This window comes from Nansenia antarctica (assembly GCF_963989245.1).
Source record: "Nansenia antarctica genome assembly, chromosome: 1".
NCBI classification, from domain to species: domain Eukaryota; kingdom Metazoa; phylum Chordata; class Actinopteri; order Argentiniformes; family Microstomatidae; genus Nansenia; species Nansenia antarctica.
The window spans coordinates 104,696,446-104,713,942 of NC_137674.1; positions in this window are offsets into that span (position 1 = coordinate 104,696,446).

Sequence of the window (17,497 nt, forward strand, 5' to 3'; positions counted from 1 at the left end):
GAAGATAGCATGAAGTCCATTAGTATCGTATTGGCCCCTAACAACCCTAACCTATAAACTTTGCCTAATATGAATTATTATGACCTTCTACCATCCTGCAAAGTTTCGTAAAGTTTTGAGTCTCTTAAGAAACTTTTTTTTGTCCCTTTAAGAAAGGCCTTTTTCACAGCCCTGTCAGACAAAGTGTGTGTCTGACATGATTTGAAGATATGTGCACTTACTTCAAAGCTCCCCGTTTGGGCCACGAATGGCCGATCAAGCCGAAACGTTCAGTAAACACTTGTCTCACCAAGATGTTCCACATATGTGAAAACCAGACCTCTAGCTCACAGCTAGGAGGGGTGTTATGAATTCTCTGCACTTACGAATGGCCGATCAAGCCGAAACGTTGGGTAAACACTTGTCTCACCAAGATGTTCCACATATGTGAAAACCAGACCTCTAGCTCACAGCTAGGAGCGGAGTTATGAATTCTGGCCACAGGGGGCGCCGCAACCGAGTCGGGGCTCGGATATGTGTTCGGCGGGCCCGAGCCGATTCGGAAAATATCTGAACCGTGTCTGTGGCACTTACGGTTGCTGAGCTAAAGTCCTTTAAGAAAGGCCTTTTTCACAGCCCTGTCAGACAAAGTGTGTGTCTGACATGATTTGAAGATATGTGCATTTACTTCAAAGCTCCCCGTTTGGGCCACGAATGGCCGATCAAGCCGAAACGTTCAGTAAACACTTGTCTCACCAAGATGTTCCACATATGTGAAAACCAGACCTCTAGCTCACTCAGGAGGGGAGTTATGAATTCTGGCCACAGGGGGCACCGCAACCGAGTCGGGGCTCGGATATGTGTTCGGCGGGCCCGAGCCGATTCAGGAAATATTAGAACGGCGTCTGTGGCTCGTACGGTTGCGACGCAGCGGTACTTTGACCTGAAGTGCCTAGGCCGAGAAGCCTGAATTTGAGTTATTTTTAAATGCTTTTCGGTCAGCGCGGCCATTCCGAGGCGCAGAGACGCACCGTTTTCGACGAGGTCATTCGTAAGGGGCTTGGCACCCGTACTCTGTCGAGTTTTTTCTGCTAGGCGCGACCGAAGATGTTCGACATTTGTGAAAACCAGACCTCTAGCTCACTCAGGAGGGGAGTTATGAATTCTGGCCACAGGGGGCCATACAATGGACTAGAGACTTGAAAACAATTTTGTCTGAAAGCTGGCATCCCACTGATGGTGTGTGTCTTTTTCTGTTCCCCTGGCTACATAGGAAGTGTCCCAAAAGTGAGCCTAAAGTTCAGGAGGTCGCCAATGTTAAACGGCTGAGTGGGGAGGGGTAGGCGAATAGTGAGTGACTAAATTGAGTGCTGTTTGGTGATAAATTGGGCTAGAGACTTGAAATCACTTTTGGCTGAAAGCTGGCATCCCAGTGATGGTGTGTGTCTTTTTCTGTTCCCCTGGCTACATAGGAAGTGTCCCAAAAGTGAGCCTAAAGTTCAGGAGGTCGCCAATGTTAAACGGCTGAGTGGAGAGGGGTAGTGAGTGACTAAATTGAGTGCTGTTTGGTGATACATTGGGCTAGAGACTTGAAATCACTTTTGGCTGAAAGCTGGCATCCCAGTGATGGTGTGTGTTTTTTTCTGTTCCCCTGGCTACATAGGAAGTGTCCCAAAAGTGAGCCTAAAGTTCAGGAGGTCGCCAATGTTAAACAGCTGAGTGGGGAGGGGTAGTGAGTGACTAAATTGAGTGCTGTTTGGTGATACATTGGGCTAGAGACTTGAAATCACTTTTGGCTGAAAGCTGGCATCCCACTGATGGTGTGTCTTTTTCTGTTCTTCTGGCTAGATAGGAAGTGTCCCAAAAGTGAGCCAAAAGTTCAGGAGGTCGCCAATGTAATGTCAATGGAGTCCAGCTTCTGTAATACGAAGATAGCATGAAGTCCAATAGTATCGTATTGGCCCCTAACAACCCTAACCTATAAACTTTGCCTAATATGAATTATTATGACCTTCTACCATCCTGCAAAGTTTCGTAAAGTTTTGAGTCTCTTAAGAAACTTTTTTTTGTCCCTTTAAGAAAGGCCTTTTTCACAGCCCTGTCAGACAAAGTGTGTGTCTGACATGATTTGAAGATATGTGCACTTACTTCAAAGCTCCCCGTTTGGGCCACGAATGGCCGATCAATCCGAAACGTTCAGTAAACACTTGTCTCACCAAGATGTTCCACATATGTGAAAACCAGACCTCTAGCTCACAGCTAGGAGGGGTGTTATGAATTCTCTGCACTTACGAATGGCCGATCAAGCCGAAACGTTGGGTAAACACTTGTCTCACCAAGATGTTCCACATATGTGAAAACCAGACCTCTAGCTCACAGCTAGGAGGGGAGTTATGAATTCTGGCCACAGGGGGCGCCGCAACCGAGTCGGGGCTCGGATATGTGTTCGGCGGGCCCGAGCCGATTCGGAAAATATCTGAACCGTGTCTGTGGCACTTACGGTTGCTGAGCTAAAGTCCTTTAAGAAAGGCCTTTTTCACAGCCCTGTCAGACAAAGTGTGTGTCTGACATGATTTGAAGATATGTGCATTTACTTCAAAGCTCCCCGTTTGGGCCACGAATGGCCGATCAAGCCGAAACGTTCAGTAAACACTTGTCTCACCAAGATGTTCCACATATGTGAAAACCAGACCTCTAGCTCACTCAGGAGGGGAGTTATGAATTCTGGCCACAGGGGGCACCGCAACCGAGTCGGGGCTCGGATATGTGTTCGGCGGGCCCGAGCCGATTCAGGAAATATTAGAACGGCGTCTGTGGCTCGTACGGTTGCGACGCAGCGGTACTTTGACCTGAAGTGTCTAGGCCGAGAAGCCTGAATTTGAGTTATTTTTAAATGCTTTTCGGTCAGCGCGGCCGTTCCGAGGCGCAGAGACGCACCGTTTTCGACGAGGTCATTCGTAAGGGGCTTGGCACCCGTACTCTGTCGAGTTTTTTCTGCTAGGCGCGACCGAAGATGTTCGACATTTGTGAAAACCAGACCTCTAGCTCACTCAGGAGGGGAGTTATGAATTCTGGCCACAGGGGGCCATACAATGGACTAGAGACTTGAAAACAATTTTGTCTGAAAGCTGGCATCCCACTGATGGTGTGTGTCTTTTTCTGTTCCCCTGGCTACATAGGAAGTGTCCCAAAAGTGAGCCTAAAGTTCAGGAGGTCGCCAATGTTAAATGGCTGAGTGGGGAGGGGTAGGCGAATAGTGAGTGACTAAATTGAGCGCTGTTTGGTGATAAATTGGGCTAGAGACTTGAAATCACTTTTGGCTGAAAGCTGGCATCCCAGTGATGGTGTGTGTCTTTTTCTGTTCCCCTGGCTACATAGGAAGTGTCCCAAAAGTGAGCCTAAAGTTCCGGAGGTCGCCAATGTTAAACGGCTGAGTGGGGAGGTTAGTAGTTAGCTGATGTTAGTAGTTAGCTGAAGTTAGTAGTTAGCTGATGTTAGTAGTTAGCTGATGTTAGTAGTTAGCTGATGTGAGTAGTTAGCTGATGTTAGTAGTTAGCTGATGTTAGTAGTTAGCTGATGTTAGTAGTTAGCTGATGTTAGTAGTTAGCTGATGTTAGTAGTTAGCTGAAGAGAGGTGAGTGACTAAATTGAAGAGAGGTGAGTGACTAAATTGAGTGCTGTTTGGTGATACATTGGGCTAGAGACTTGAAATCACTTTTGGCTGAAAGCTGGCATCCCAGTGATGGTGTGTGTCTTTTTCTGTTCCCTGGCTACATAGGAAGTGTCCCAAAAGTGAGCCTAAAGTTCAGGAGGTCGCCAATGTTAAACGGCTGAGTGGGGAGGGGTAGTGAGTGACTAAATTGAGTGCTGTTTGGTGATACATTGGGCTAGAGACTTGAAATCACTTTTGGCTGAAAGCTGGCATCCCAGTGATGGTGTGTGTCTTTTTCTGTTCCCCTGGCTACATAGGAAGTGTCCCAAAAGTGAGCCTAAAGTTCAGGAGGTCGCCAATGTTAAACGGCTGAGTGGAGAGGGGTAGTGAGTGACTAAATTGAGTGCTGTTTGGTGATACATTGGGCTAGAGACTTGAAATCACTTTTGGCTGAAAGCTGGCATCCCAGTGATGGTGTGTGTCTTTGTCTGTTCCGCTGGCTACATAGGAAGTGTCCCAAAAGTGAGCCTAAAGTTCCGGAGGTCGCCAATGTTAAACGGCTGAGTGGAGAGGGGTAGTGAGTGACTAAATTGAGTGCTGTTTAGTGATACATTGGGCTAGAGACTTGAAATCACTTTTGGCTGAAAGCTGGCATCCCACTGATGGTGTGTGTCTTTTTCTGTTCCCCTGGCTAGATAGGAAGTGTCCCAAAAGTGAGCCTAAAGTTCAGGAGGTCGCCAATGTAATCAATGGAGTCCAGCTTCTGTAATACGAAGATAGCATGAAGTCCAATAGTATCGTATTGGCCCCTAACAACCCTAACCTATAAACTCTGCCTAATATGAATTATTATGACCTTCTACCATCCTGCAAAGTTTCGTAAAGTTTTGAGTCTCTTAAGAAACTTTTTTTTGTCCCTTTAAGAAAGGCCTTTTTCACAGCCCTGTCAGACAAAGTGTGTGTCTGACATGATTTGAAGATATGTGCACTTACTTCAAAGCTCCCCGTTTGGGCCACGAATGGCCGATCAAGCCGAAACGTTCAGTAAACACTTGTCTCACCAAGATGTTCCACATATGTGAAAACCAGACCTCTAGCTCACAGCTAGGAGGGGTGTTATGAATTCTCTGCACTTACGAATGGCCGATCAAGCCGAAACGTTGGGTAAACACTTGTCTCACCAAGATGTTCCACATATGTGAAAACCAGACCTCTAGCTCACAGCTAGGAGGGGAGTTATGAATTCTGGCCACAGGGGGCGCCGCAACCGAGTCGGGGCTCGGATATGTGTTCGGCGGGCCCGAGCCGATTCGGAAAATATCTGAACCGTGTCTGTGGCACTTACGGTTGCTGAGCTAAAGTCCTTTAACCTAGCCCACTAGGCCGGAAAAGCCTGAATTTGAGTTATTTTTATATGCTTTTCGGTCAGCGCGGCCGTTCCGAGGCGCAGAGACGCACCGTTTTCGACGAGGTCATTCGTAAGGGGCTTGGCACCCGTACTCTGTCGAGTTTTTTCCCTAAGGGCACAGGCCACGACTAACGTCAAATCTGTAGGGGGTCATTGTGCGTGATTCCATGGGTCGTTCTGAAAAAAAACTATTTCTCACACATACAAAAAACTAAAAAGTGTATGGCACCATTGATTCTCATTAATTGTGTCTCCTCTAACACAGCTGCTTCTCTTTGTCTTCCAGTTTTCGTTTGTGGCTGGTGGATGGCTGAACCATGACATGTATGTATGTTCTATTAGACTGTGGAGGGTAGTATGAACTCCCAGGATGTACTTAGGCTGTGGAGGGTAGCATGAACTCCATAGCATGTACTTAGGCTGTGGAGGGTAGCATGAACTCCATAGCATGTACTTAGGCTGTGGAGACTACTGTAGCAATACAGAGACTTTTAAACCAAGTTCTCTGTAGCCCACTTAGTAGAGCGTGCCACTAACAATGCTGAGGTTGTGGGTTCAATCCCATGGGACTACATGTACTGAATGTATGGTGTGGGATGTCCCATAATGCACTTTGGCAAAGTTTATAGGTTTATACGTTTATACCATAATATTGGACTTCATGCTAATTCATATTACAGAAGCTGGACTGCTTGATTGTAGGGTTAGAAAAAACAAAATCAAAATTTAAAATCAACAATAATTACCCACAATGATGTTGGACTTCATTGCATATAACAGAAGTCGGATCCGATATAGAATACTATAATATTGGACTTCATCCTAATTCATATTACAGAAGCTGGACTGCTTGATTAGAATACCATAATATTGGACTTCATCCTAATTCATATTACAGAAGCTGGACTGCTTGATTCAAAGGTCAGAAAAAGCTAAATCAAAATTTAAAATCAACAATAATTACCCACAATGATGTTGGACTTCATTGCATATAACAGAACTTGCATCCGATATAGAAGTTGGATCCGATATAGAATACCATAATATTGGACTTCATCCTAATTCATATTACAGAAGCTGGACTGCTTGATTAGAATACCATAATATTGGACTTCATCCTAATTCATATTACAGAAGCTGGACTGCTTGATTCAAAGGTCAGAAAAAGCTAAATCAAAATTTAAAATCGACAATAATTACCCACAATGATGTTGGACTTCATTGCATATAACAGAACTTGGATCCGATATAGAAGTCGGATCCGATATAGAATACCATAATATTGGACTTCATCCTAATTCATATTACAGAAGCTGGACTGCTTGATTCAAAGGTCAGAAAAAGCTAAATCAAAATTTAAAATCAACAATAATTACCCACAATGATGTTGGACTTCATTGCATATAACAGAAGTCGGATCCGATATAGAATACCATAATATTGGACTTCATCCTAATTCATATTACAGAAGCTGGACTGCTTGATTAGAATACCATAATATTGGACTTCATCCTAATTCATATTACAGAAGCTGGACTGCTTGATTCAAAAGTCAGAAAAAGCTAAATCAAAATTTAAAATCAACAATAATTACCCACAATGATGTTGGACTTCATTGCATATAACAGAACTTGGATCCGATATAGAAGTCGGATCCGATATAGAATACCATAATATTGGACTTCATCCTAATTCATATTACAGAAGCTGGACTGCTTGATTCAAAGGTCAGAAAAAGCTAAATCAAAATTTAAAATCAACAATAATTACCCACAATGATGTTGGACTTCATTGCATATAACAGAAGTCGGATCCGATATAGAATACCATAATATTGGACTTCATCCTAATTCATATTACAGAAGCTGGACTGCTTGATTAGAATACCATAATATTGGACTTCATCCTAATTCATATTACAGAAGCTGGACTGCTTGATTCAAAAGTCAGAAAAAGCTAAATCAAAATTTAAAATCAACAATAATTACCCACAATGATGTTGGACTTCATTGCATATAACAGAACTTGGATCCGATATAGAAGTCGGATCCGATATAGAATACCATAATATTGGACTTCATCCTAATTCATATTACAGAAGCTGGACTGCTTGATTAGAATACCATAATATTGGACTTCATCCTAATTCATATTACAGAAGCTGGACTGCTTGATTCAAAGGTCAGAAAAAGCTAAATCAAAATTTAAAATCAACAATAATTACCCACAATGATGTTGGACTTCATTGCATATAACAGAACTTGGATCCGATATAGAAGTTGGATCCAATATAATGGCAAAGTCATATCATTAAAATCAATAGTATTGGATTATATCACCCCTCCTGAGTGAGCTAGAGCAGAGGTTCCCAAACTTTTTTTAACCAAGGCACCCCTGAAGCTTTCCCCCTTCTCCAAGGCACCCCAACTCTACGAAGATTTAAAAAATGCCTCGGAGCTTAAACTAAAAACAATACACGATGAATTGGTTTGAAAATGTGTGTTTATATATAATACATAAGTATTGCCCCAATGAATTTTAACAAGATAATAAAAGTCATAAATGAACTGTAATGGATGGGCAAGAATGCATAGGTCAGTCAAACTATCGCTAAATTAAATAAAATTGTGGCCCTCAAGGATTGTACAATATGGGAGGAGACTCAGAGGGAATTCTTCACACAAATAAAATATCAAAGGCCTGTATAATCAATCAATGGAACAATGCTTTTTTTTGGGGGCTTAAAATAATGCCTTAAAATGTAATTCTCATTTCAATGCTCATTCTGAGATTATTATTTCACATCTGAACCAAACGGGTAACTCACAACTATAATAATTTAACAATAATAATCATGACAGAATTGTAAAAATTGAGAGACAAAGAAATATGTTGTGCGCATTAGTGGGACACATGCGCCTGCTTTTGGGAGCAGAGTCTCTTTATGCGGGGAGAGATAGTGGACAGCGCGACACGCAGGTCCTGTTCCACTGACAGACGCGTGCGTGTCTTGTTCTTGACGTATGCTAGAGAAGAAAAAGCCAGCTCGCACAAGTAGGAAGTTGGGAAGGGTAAAAGCACCTTGATGGCGCTCTCTGAGAGAGATGGATATTCATGTCCCACAAGCAGTCAAAACCTATCCAAACCTAGCTCACCATGTTTGAGCTTCAGTGTGCGGTCCATAATGAGCTCTGCCAGTTCATCTTGAGCTTTGCTGCTCAAACTAGCGGCTGATGCTGATGAGAGGGGGTTGAACGGATCCCGGAGCCAGTCGTAGTCTTCGTTCATTGGAGGGAAATATGACTAAAATCTCTCCTCCAGCATACGTAGGTGCGCAGCGATCAGATTCAAGAAAGACGCTGACTTGTGTGCTGCGTCATTGGCCGTCAACGTAAACATTTCAATGTTTTTCTTGGCCACCCCCTCTTGCCACCGTCTCAATTTGGATCGGAATCCGTTCAGTTTGTCTGTCGCTGTCAGGATATTCTCAGCCTTCCCTTGCATTTTTATGTTGAGGTCATTAAGGTGGCTGAAAATATCTGCCAGATAAGCAAGCTTAATCCACCACGATTCATCTTCCAATTGTTCTTTGTATGGCAAGTCGTGCTCACTGACAAAAGTGATCAGTTCATCTCGGAGCTCATAGACACGGGATAACACCTTGCCCCGCGACAGCCAGCGGACCTCTGTGTGTAATAAGAGCCCCTCATGCTCGGACCCCATCTCATTGCACAATGTGCTGAACAGCCGTGACTTCAGCGGGCATGATTTTACATAATTAACCATTTTCACCGCTTGGTCCAAGACTTCAGTGAGGAGTAGTTAGTTAGTAACTAGTAGGCCTAGTTAGTAAATTAATATCTTTCAAATCTGAGAAATATATATTTTATTTGCTTATGAACTCCATTGCACATGTAATAAACAAACGTTTATTAATGTATTATTATTATAATTTTATATTATACTTTTATTTTTTTATATATTTTTTATATTATATTTTTTATTTTATTTTTTACGAGCAGATTTGGCGGCACCCCCGGACAGGTGCTAGAGGTCTGGTTTTCACATATGTCGAACATCTCGGTGAGACAAGTGTTTACCCAACGTTTCGGCTTGATCGGCCATTCGTGGCCCAAACGAATTCATAACTCCCCTCCTGAGTGAGCTAGAGGTCTGGTTTTCACATATTATGTCGAACATCTCGGTGAGACAAGTGTTTACCCAACGTTTCGGCTTGATCGGCCATTCGTGGTCCAAACGAATTCATAACTCCCCTCCTGAGTGAGCTAGAGGTCTGGTTTTCACATATGTCGAACATCTTGGTGAGACAAGTGTTTACTCAACGTTTCGGCTTGATCGGCCATTCGTAAGTGCAGAGAATTCATAACTCCCCTCCTGAGTGTGAGCTAGAGGTCTGGTTTTCACATATGTCGAACATCTTGGTGAGACAAGTGTTTACCCAACGTTTCGGCTTGATCGGCCATTCGTGGCCCAAACGGGGAGCTTTGAAGTAAGTGCGAAATCCGTAATTAAAGGGGGCGCCACGGAGCGACCGTTTGAGCTAGCGCCTCGAAACTCGGGGCACGCGACCGGACCCCTATGCCGCTTCACGGTGCCGAGAGCCAGAACTCTAGCTCACTCAGGAGGGGAGTTATAAAGGTTAGGGTGGTTAGGGACTTATACCATAGTAATGGACTTGATACCCTGATGTGGGATGCCCCATAATGCACTTTGGCAAAAATGTTAGGTTAGGGTGGTTAGGGACTTATACCATAGTATTGGACTTGATACCCTGATGTGGGATGCCCCATAATGCACTTTGGCAACATTTTTAGGTTAGGGTGGTTAGGGACTTATACCATAGTGTTACGGCTGGGCCGTCACACACGCCCTCCCCCGCCCCCACAGCTCGAGCACCCGCCCCCACAACTCGAGCACAGCGTGCTCTCCGCCGCAGGTGAAGCTCGTTCCCGGTGATTGGAGGGTTATCCAGCCACAGTCAAACCAACACACCTGTCTCCACTCCCAATCAACCCTCTGGCTACATCTACCCTGGACTCCCTTCATTCATCGTCAGTTCTTCCCTAAGAATGGCCTGGCAAGTATCCTCTATTACCAGTCGTGTACTTTGCTCTCGTTACTATTTTTGTCATACCTTTTTGTACTGGCCTACCGTAGAGACTTACGCTGTTTCTCTGTTTCTCTACAGCCCACGCCAGCCACTACCCCCAGCCCGCCAGGCTGAAACCCCCGGACTCATCATCTGTTTTTCCACCCGCCTGCACTGTAAATAAATACCCTACGGGGCTAACACTGTATTCTGCCTCCGGTGTCGTGTCCTTGAGCCCCCTCGCTCCCGTGTCATAACACCATAGTGTTGGACTTGATACCCTGATGTGGGATGCCCCATAATGCACTTTGGCAAAAAAAATAGGTTAGGGTGGTTAGGGACTTATACCATAGTATTGGACTTGATACCCTGATGTGGGATGCCCCATAATGCACTTTGGCAAAAAATGTAGGTTAGGGTGGTTAGGGACTTATATAATCTTATTTGTACTTCCATACCCTGATGTGAAACCCCCCAGAAAGTCAAAGTCACCCGCCAAATGGACAGGTGGGGTTACTGCCGAGAAAAAACTTTTGATAGGAAGGTCGGAAAGGGTTAATTTTAATGGCTAAATTACCGGCATGCCGTGCCGAATCCGACGGTGTGCCATTATTATTATTACCATTATGATTTACTATTTATTCCATGATGCTGGACTCGATACCTAAAAGTTGGCCTCGGAAACCCTAACAAACCCTAATTAGGGCTCTCATTGCCCTGTGGGCCCTGTGGGCCCTGGAACGCGCGCCTATTCTTGTGTGTCAGTGATTGTGTTTGAGAAAAAAAAGAAAAAAAAACACCCCTACATATTCCAGAAGTTGGCGTGGTCTACCCCAACTCGGGTGGGAATCGCTAGGACGCCTCCCGGCCAGACCGACACAGCAGCATTTGGCAGGACAGATACAAAATGGGATCCTTGGGATGGCCAACGTTTAACCCTAACCCTGACCTTAACCCTACCCTTAACTTAACACTAACCCTGACCCTAACCCTGACCTTAACACTAACTCTGACCTTAACTTAACACTAACCCTGACCTTAACCCTAACCTTAACTTAACACTAACCCTGACCTTAACCCTAACCTTAACTTAACACTAACCCTGACCTTAACCTTAACTTAACACTAACAGGGTTGCCACGCTTGCCTTGAAATCATTTTCCATACCACCTATTGATTTTCCAGGTACCATGTTTTGTGATGATATCTAGACCGTTAAAACGTTCCAACCCCGCCCGTCGACCCAATTTCTGGGTGGTAGAATTGTTAGAAGTTTGACTTGCGGTCAATGCAAATGTATGGTCTTTGCTACTTTTATACGTTAAAATAAGAAAACAGTATTGCTTTTTAGCTATTAGGAGCCCAAATCGGATGGCCAGTCAGGCAAACAATGATATAGTGTCGTTGCCGATCAATGATCTACGTCGTTATATATTTTAAAAATCATGAAATAGAGGTTGATGTGTCACTTGCTGTAGTTTTTTTGTATTTTTCTGTTTTGGTAGTCTGTCCAATGTGACACTTGCCCTCCTCCACCGGCCCTAGTTTTGGATCTTGCTTGCTGTTTATTATTTCGATAATAAATCGTAGCTAGCTAGATATAACATCTTCATATAAATATATATACACACATACATATACTATATATACCATACAGGCTAAATACTGATCACTTGGTAAATGCATCATCTATTAAAGTAGCAAAGATCACACATTCGCATTGACCACCAGTCAAACTTCTACCACTTCCTGAGTAAATCCAACGTTCCTACGCTGAGACCGTTTTAACTTGCGCCCCCCACTCGTGGATATCAGGAAGTATTAGAGCTATAGCGCTATTGGCCGTTACCGTTAGCAACACATTCCAAGCGCTAGCTAGCTAGCAAGCACATCAATGTTTGTTTGCAACAATGAACCATGTGCTTGCCAACCAACATTGATTAAGCCACATTTAAAACAGCCACAGACAGTTCCAAGCCAACTACTTAAATTTGAGACTAAACTTAAATGATTAAATGTTTTAGAAAGCCTATACAATTTTCCAGGACAACACAAGATTTCCATGTACATTTTCAATTTTGTTCAGTTTTCATGCCTTTTCCAGGTATGGAACAGGGCTCAATAATTTCCATGTTTTCCCTGTTTTCCAGGTAGCGTGGCAACCCTGACTAACCCTGACCTTAACCCTAACCCTGACCTTAACCTTAACCCACACCATAACTCAGATCAGAATCAGAATTGCTTTTATTACATCAATGTACGGATACATAGAGTTAAATTATTGGGTTCAGGTTTGATAGACATTGACATTAACTTAGCCCTAACCTTAACAGACCTTGCTGGCACACGTGATCAAAACACGTTGCATGCTGGGAAAATTAGGCAACTAGCGAAGGCGAGCAATGAGGTAACACATAGGTGACGCGGTCTGGTGAAATGTGCAACCAGAAGGCAAAGTTGTTTTGCATGTGCTTAAACTACAGATTGTAAGCTTTCAAATTATGTGTCATACATTGAAATCGGAGAAAATTTGAACACGACAGGTGTATTTGAATGTTGGTACACCCCTGACTCTCAGGGTTGCCAGATGGGATTAACAATGTACAGCCTAACCAGTTAATAATTTACCGCTAAATCGGTAACCCGCCCCATCTGGCAACCCTGGTGACTCTAAATTGGGCTTTAAACGCAGCCACAGCTACGAACGCTGCTAACAGCTAGCGGCTAACAAAACACATCCCTACGAACGTCTAAACTGTATTTTAATAACACAACAACATGCAGAGAGAACATCGACATGCTAAAAACACATAACTAGATAAACACACAGTTCTTGCTTTTGAACACGACCGAGAACGAAACTATGTTGTCAAGTCTAGTGAATCAATCCAATCCACAATGATAAGTATTTAGTGATCTTTAAACTGTTGTTTATTATATCGAGTGGGTACTTTAACATGTCAAGTTGGTGTTATAAAAAACCCCGAAAAGTAGATATTGTTGACACAATACGTTTCGAGTGAGCGTGTTGTTCGCAAGTTCACCAGACCCCGTCAACGCCAGTGCCTTGGATTCAGTCTTTGAATGCATTACTTGACTGTTTGAATACTTGAATTACTTGAAAAGTTACAAAGCCACTTTACTTAACTAGTTTGCAGTGTAGCTTTATGTTCATTCCATTCGATGTTCACACAAATGTAGCTGTGTTATACCATTAGATAGTCATTATATCTATTTCAAAGGGCTGGACGCCCATGGAACACAACCATCTAAACACTGTAAATAAGTACCTGCATGTCTGCACCAGGCTGCTCTCTGTACATAATCATGTTTACACTGTTCTCATTCATTTGTATTCATATTTTTAAACTGCAATTTCCATGCTTTTCTATTTTTCTTTAAAGATATCTTTATTTACCTGTATATTATATTTATACACAGCTTTGTTAACAATTTCTTTATTGTAGTCGTACATTACTTTATTTTTGTTTGTTTTTTATCTTCACACTTGCTTTGGCAATGAAAACGTATGTTTCCCATGATGCCAATAAAGATTTTGCCTACGTTTAAAGGGTGCAGTGACTAGAGAAACACTAGTTTAGTTTAGTTTAGTTTCAGTTTAGTTAGGCCGCGTTCGTAAATTCGCTCTGAGAGCGTCGGAGCGTCCACGTGACTGAATTTCATTCTGTAGGCTAAATAATTTAAGAAAGGTCAAACAGGCCCATGATTTGATACAGCAAACATAATAATGTAACAATAATCTGAAGTGCGTGTCTTAAGTGAACGAGGCAAAACAACACCTGTTTCCATGTGTTAAATGTGTTGTAGCTCACTGACCTGCAGATGCGCTGTGAACGCAGAGGAGCAAACCCAGGAAACCCCTCATCTGGATTTGTTACTGAAAATAAACTCCAGTTTTGACAGAAAAGTGCTGTCTGTCCCTCGGTGGAGCCCTACTATACTATACCAGTGGTGTAGTCTACGTGATACGCAGGACTACGCCCAGTGGCGTAGCGGACGGGCCCGCAAGCGACGCACCGCGGGGGGGCCCCAGCCACTAGGGGGCCCCCTAACATCGGATCCAAACTTTTTTTTTTTTTTTTTTTTTAATTTTTTTTTTTATAAAACAAAGAAAAGAAGTGGCCCTTCATTGTGTCAACCTTAATTTTAATATATAGGCCTATAATAAAAAATATAAACATAGTTAGCCGTATCCAATAGCAACATGACTTTGACGTCACACGAAAATGAGCAAGCGAAAATACCTCAGCGGTGCGCAAAAACAGGAACTTTCCTATAAAAAGGAACAAAATTCAGCGAAACTTCGAAAAATGTCATATTTTCTTTTACCCAATGCAGCTTCTGGCCCTTGCACACCAATGCGTTTTTTACATCCGTTAAAAAAATAAATTAGAACTCATGTTGTGTCAATCACGCTTGCACACCGAATCAGTAATATTCGTCCATCCCCCCCCAAAAAATCGGAACAGGTTCGATTTTCTGCGTTTTTCGCGTCCGTCAAAAGCCTTTTGAGAGTTGTTATTGACCACTCTGCCATGGTAGAGGGACACATCGTCAAATTAGAACTGCAGGACAGTTGGATTAATGCTTACGGAAGTACATGTCTCAAGTATTATCTCGGCGGTTAGTCGAGTGAAAGAAAACAACATACAGATGATAATTAACACAATATAATACCACGAAAGCGTACAGCACTAAACAATAACATTTATTTGGGCAGCATCACGAAACAATAACATTCATTTGGGCAGCATCCTACTCAAACTCAGGCAGAAGGGCAGGGTCCGGGCAGGTGCACACAGTCACAGACTGCCAGTGCATCATACAGGTACATCATTCAGCTGGTTATAGCGGTTTCTTTTTCTATTCTACTATTCTATTCTACTTCTGCTGTCTGCGTCTCCCTGGGTATTCCAGATGGCAAACAGTAAAGAAATGCCACAATATACCAGGACTTAAGAAACGAGATGTCCAACAAAGGATTTGACTAACCCTGGCCTATTTTGCGCAACAAGTAGACTCTGATGCAGCGGAGACAGGGTTGCCAGATTGGCTGGTTTTTGGTGGATTTAGCAGTTTTTAGATTGGTTAGGTTGGAAATTCTCAATCCCATCTGGCAACCCTTAGCGGAGAGTCACAGCTTGTATGTTTACAGATATCGCGCTGCTGTGCACACTGACACCACACTTTGTTAAAAGAAATAAAGCTTGTACTTTTCTACTGATAATACATTCTACTGATGTAGTCATTTGGTTTTAGTTATAGGCTATTGCTCTCACTTGTTTGTACCTTTTGCTAAGTCAAGCATTTAGAATGTAGAGTGCATATTGCGAAATTTCGCAACGTCAATAACCCATCGGACTCTAAAAAACGCACTTTTTTTCCCTTTTTTTTTTTAACCTCCGTTGCGAAAGGGCCCCCGCCGCCACCTTGCGGGGGGGCCCCGGGATTTTGCGCTACGCCACTGACTACGCCTTATACCCACTAGGAAAGGCCAAGGATTTCCATATACCCACTTAAACATGTGTGAGGATACGTAACGGCGTTTTGTGACAGAACTTTCACTTTCATTCATAAATTCACCCCGTCTGTGTTACGAAGCACTTGACTTTTGGACCATTGGGACAGTAGTATCTAGCTGCGTCCTTGCAGCAGAGGGCCGAAAGGAATGTGAGGACGGAATGGAATGTGGGGCCGAATGGAATGTGCCTTTCAGGACGGAAAGCGCCACCCAGTGATACATTTGAGTATTGCAGCGGAGAACAGTTTCCAGTAGTGATAAATTGGAGTATTGCAGCGGAGAACAGTTTCCAGTAGTGTGCTATACAAATACAATTTATTACTATTATTATTATTATATTATTAAAGTGTACTATACACTTTAACCATTTATTATTATTATTATATTATCATTGAGACAAGGTTACTAAAGTACATGGTTACAATAGCAGATGCTAGGAGTTCTATGGTACCTTGGTTATGATTTCAGCAGAAAAATACTGTACAATACTGTACATAATGGGATCCCTGAAGGGAAATTAATGAGTTACAGCAGCTCACTTAAGAAACAACAAAATAAATAAGTGGCAGGGGAACTCCTAACACTAGCATTATGATGCTTTTCAGTGGTCTAGTTTTTACCCTCTCTTAAAAGAGGATCTAGTTTTCAGTCTTTCTAGAAACACAAGCCACATGTTAGACCATTCCCGTGGTTACACAGTAAACCCCTAGCAGACGAAAGAACCCAGAGCATTTTATGGAACTCACCTAAGATCTTATGCATTTCCTCATGGCCAATCATGCGTGGGAAACACCTAGACGGAAAACACCCAACAACTGGCATTCTCCTTTATATACTATGTCCTTCATGAACGATTGATGCTCTCTCATGGCTGAACATTCAATACACACAATCAGTGAAAGTTTTTGTAAACCACCAAGACATGAAATGCTAAGTCTATTTCACGTGTGACATAATGCTTACTCCTCCCAAAAAATCGCCAATACCTACTGTTTACAAGAGGGAATCCAGTTGGATTCTATTGAGTTTATCATTGAACCATTGAGTTTAACATTCCGATTTGTAGAACTGACTGATGAAGTGAGTCAAATGATGATCTCTAGCATTTATGAATGTTACATCTGTGATTTATGCAATACTTAACATGAAGCCTGAAAGACTCAGCATAGATTGTGTATTAGTTATACATAATTGTGACACCAACCACATGTACTTGATTCCCTCATAACCTAGGGTTAGATGGCAAAGTGTTAACACACAATTGTTACCTATGAGGAACTACAAACAGAACATATACACACAGTCAAACCAAGAAATGGAACACGGATGGTGTTCCAAGTGCTATCCAGTTACCCCTAAACGCTGACCTTTCCTCAGTACCAAATCTTAACTCAGTAATGCAATACTGACGGCATCCTCTCGTGTTCCCAGTAGACTTCATATCAATAGGGTTTAGCTTTGTCAACAATACAGGGCAGTTCTACAAACAAGCCAGAGGATATACATACTGTATATGAGTAAATTAACTATACTTCATAAAATGTATTTTTCTTTTCTTTTTGCTCACACAATATATTAACAATATAAAACTCATAAGTAGTCACTGCAGCCGTTATCACAAGCTGTGCTCTTCTGTGTTCACTTACTTTTCCCAAAACTGACTTGTAATCTAAGTTGCCTAAACCAGATTGTCTACTTTTAAAAGGTCAGAGGACGGAACAGGTTTATTTGTTTATTTCTTTTATTGACAATCCGTGGCAGCTAGGAAGGAGGTAGGGTTGAATAGATAGAGGGATGGATGGAGGG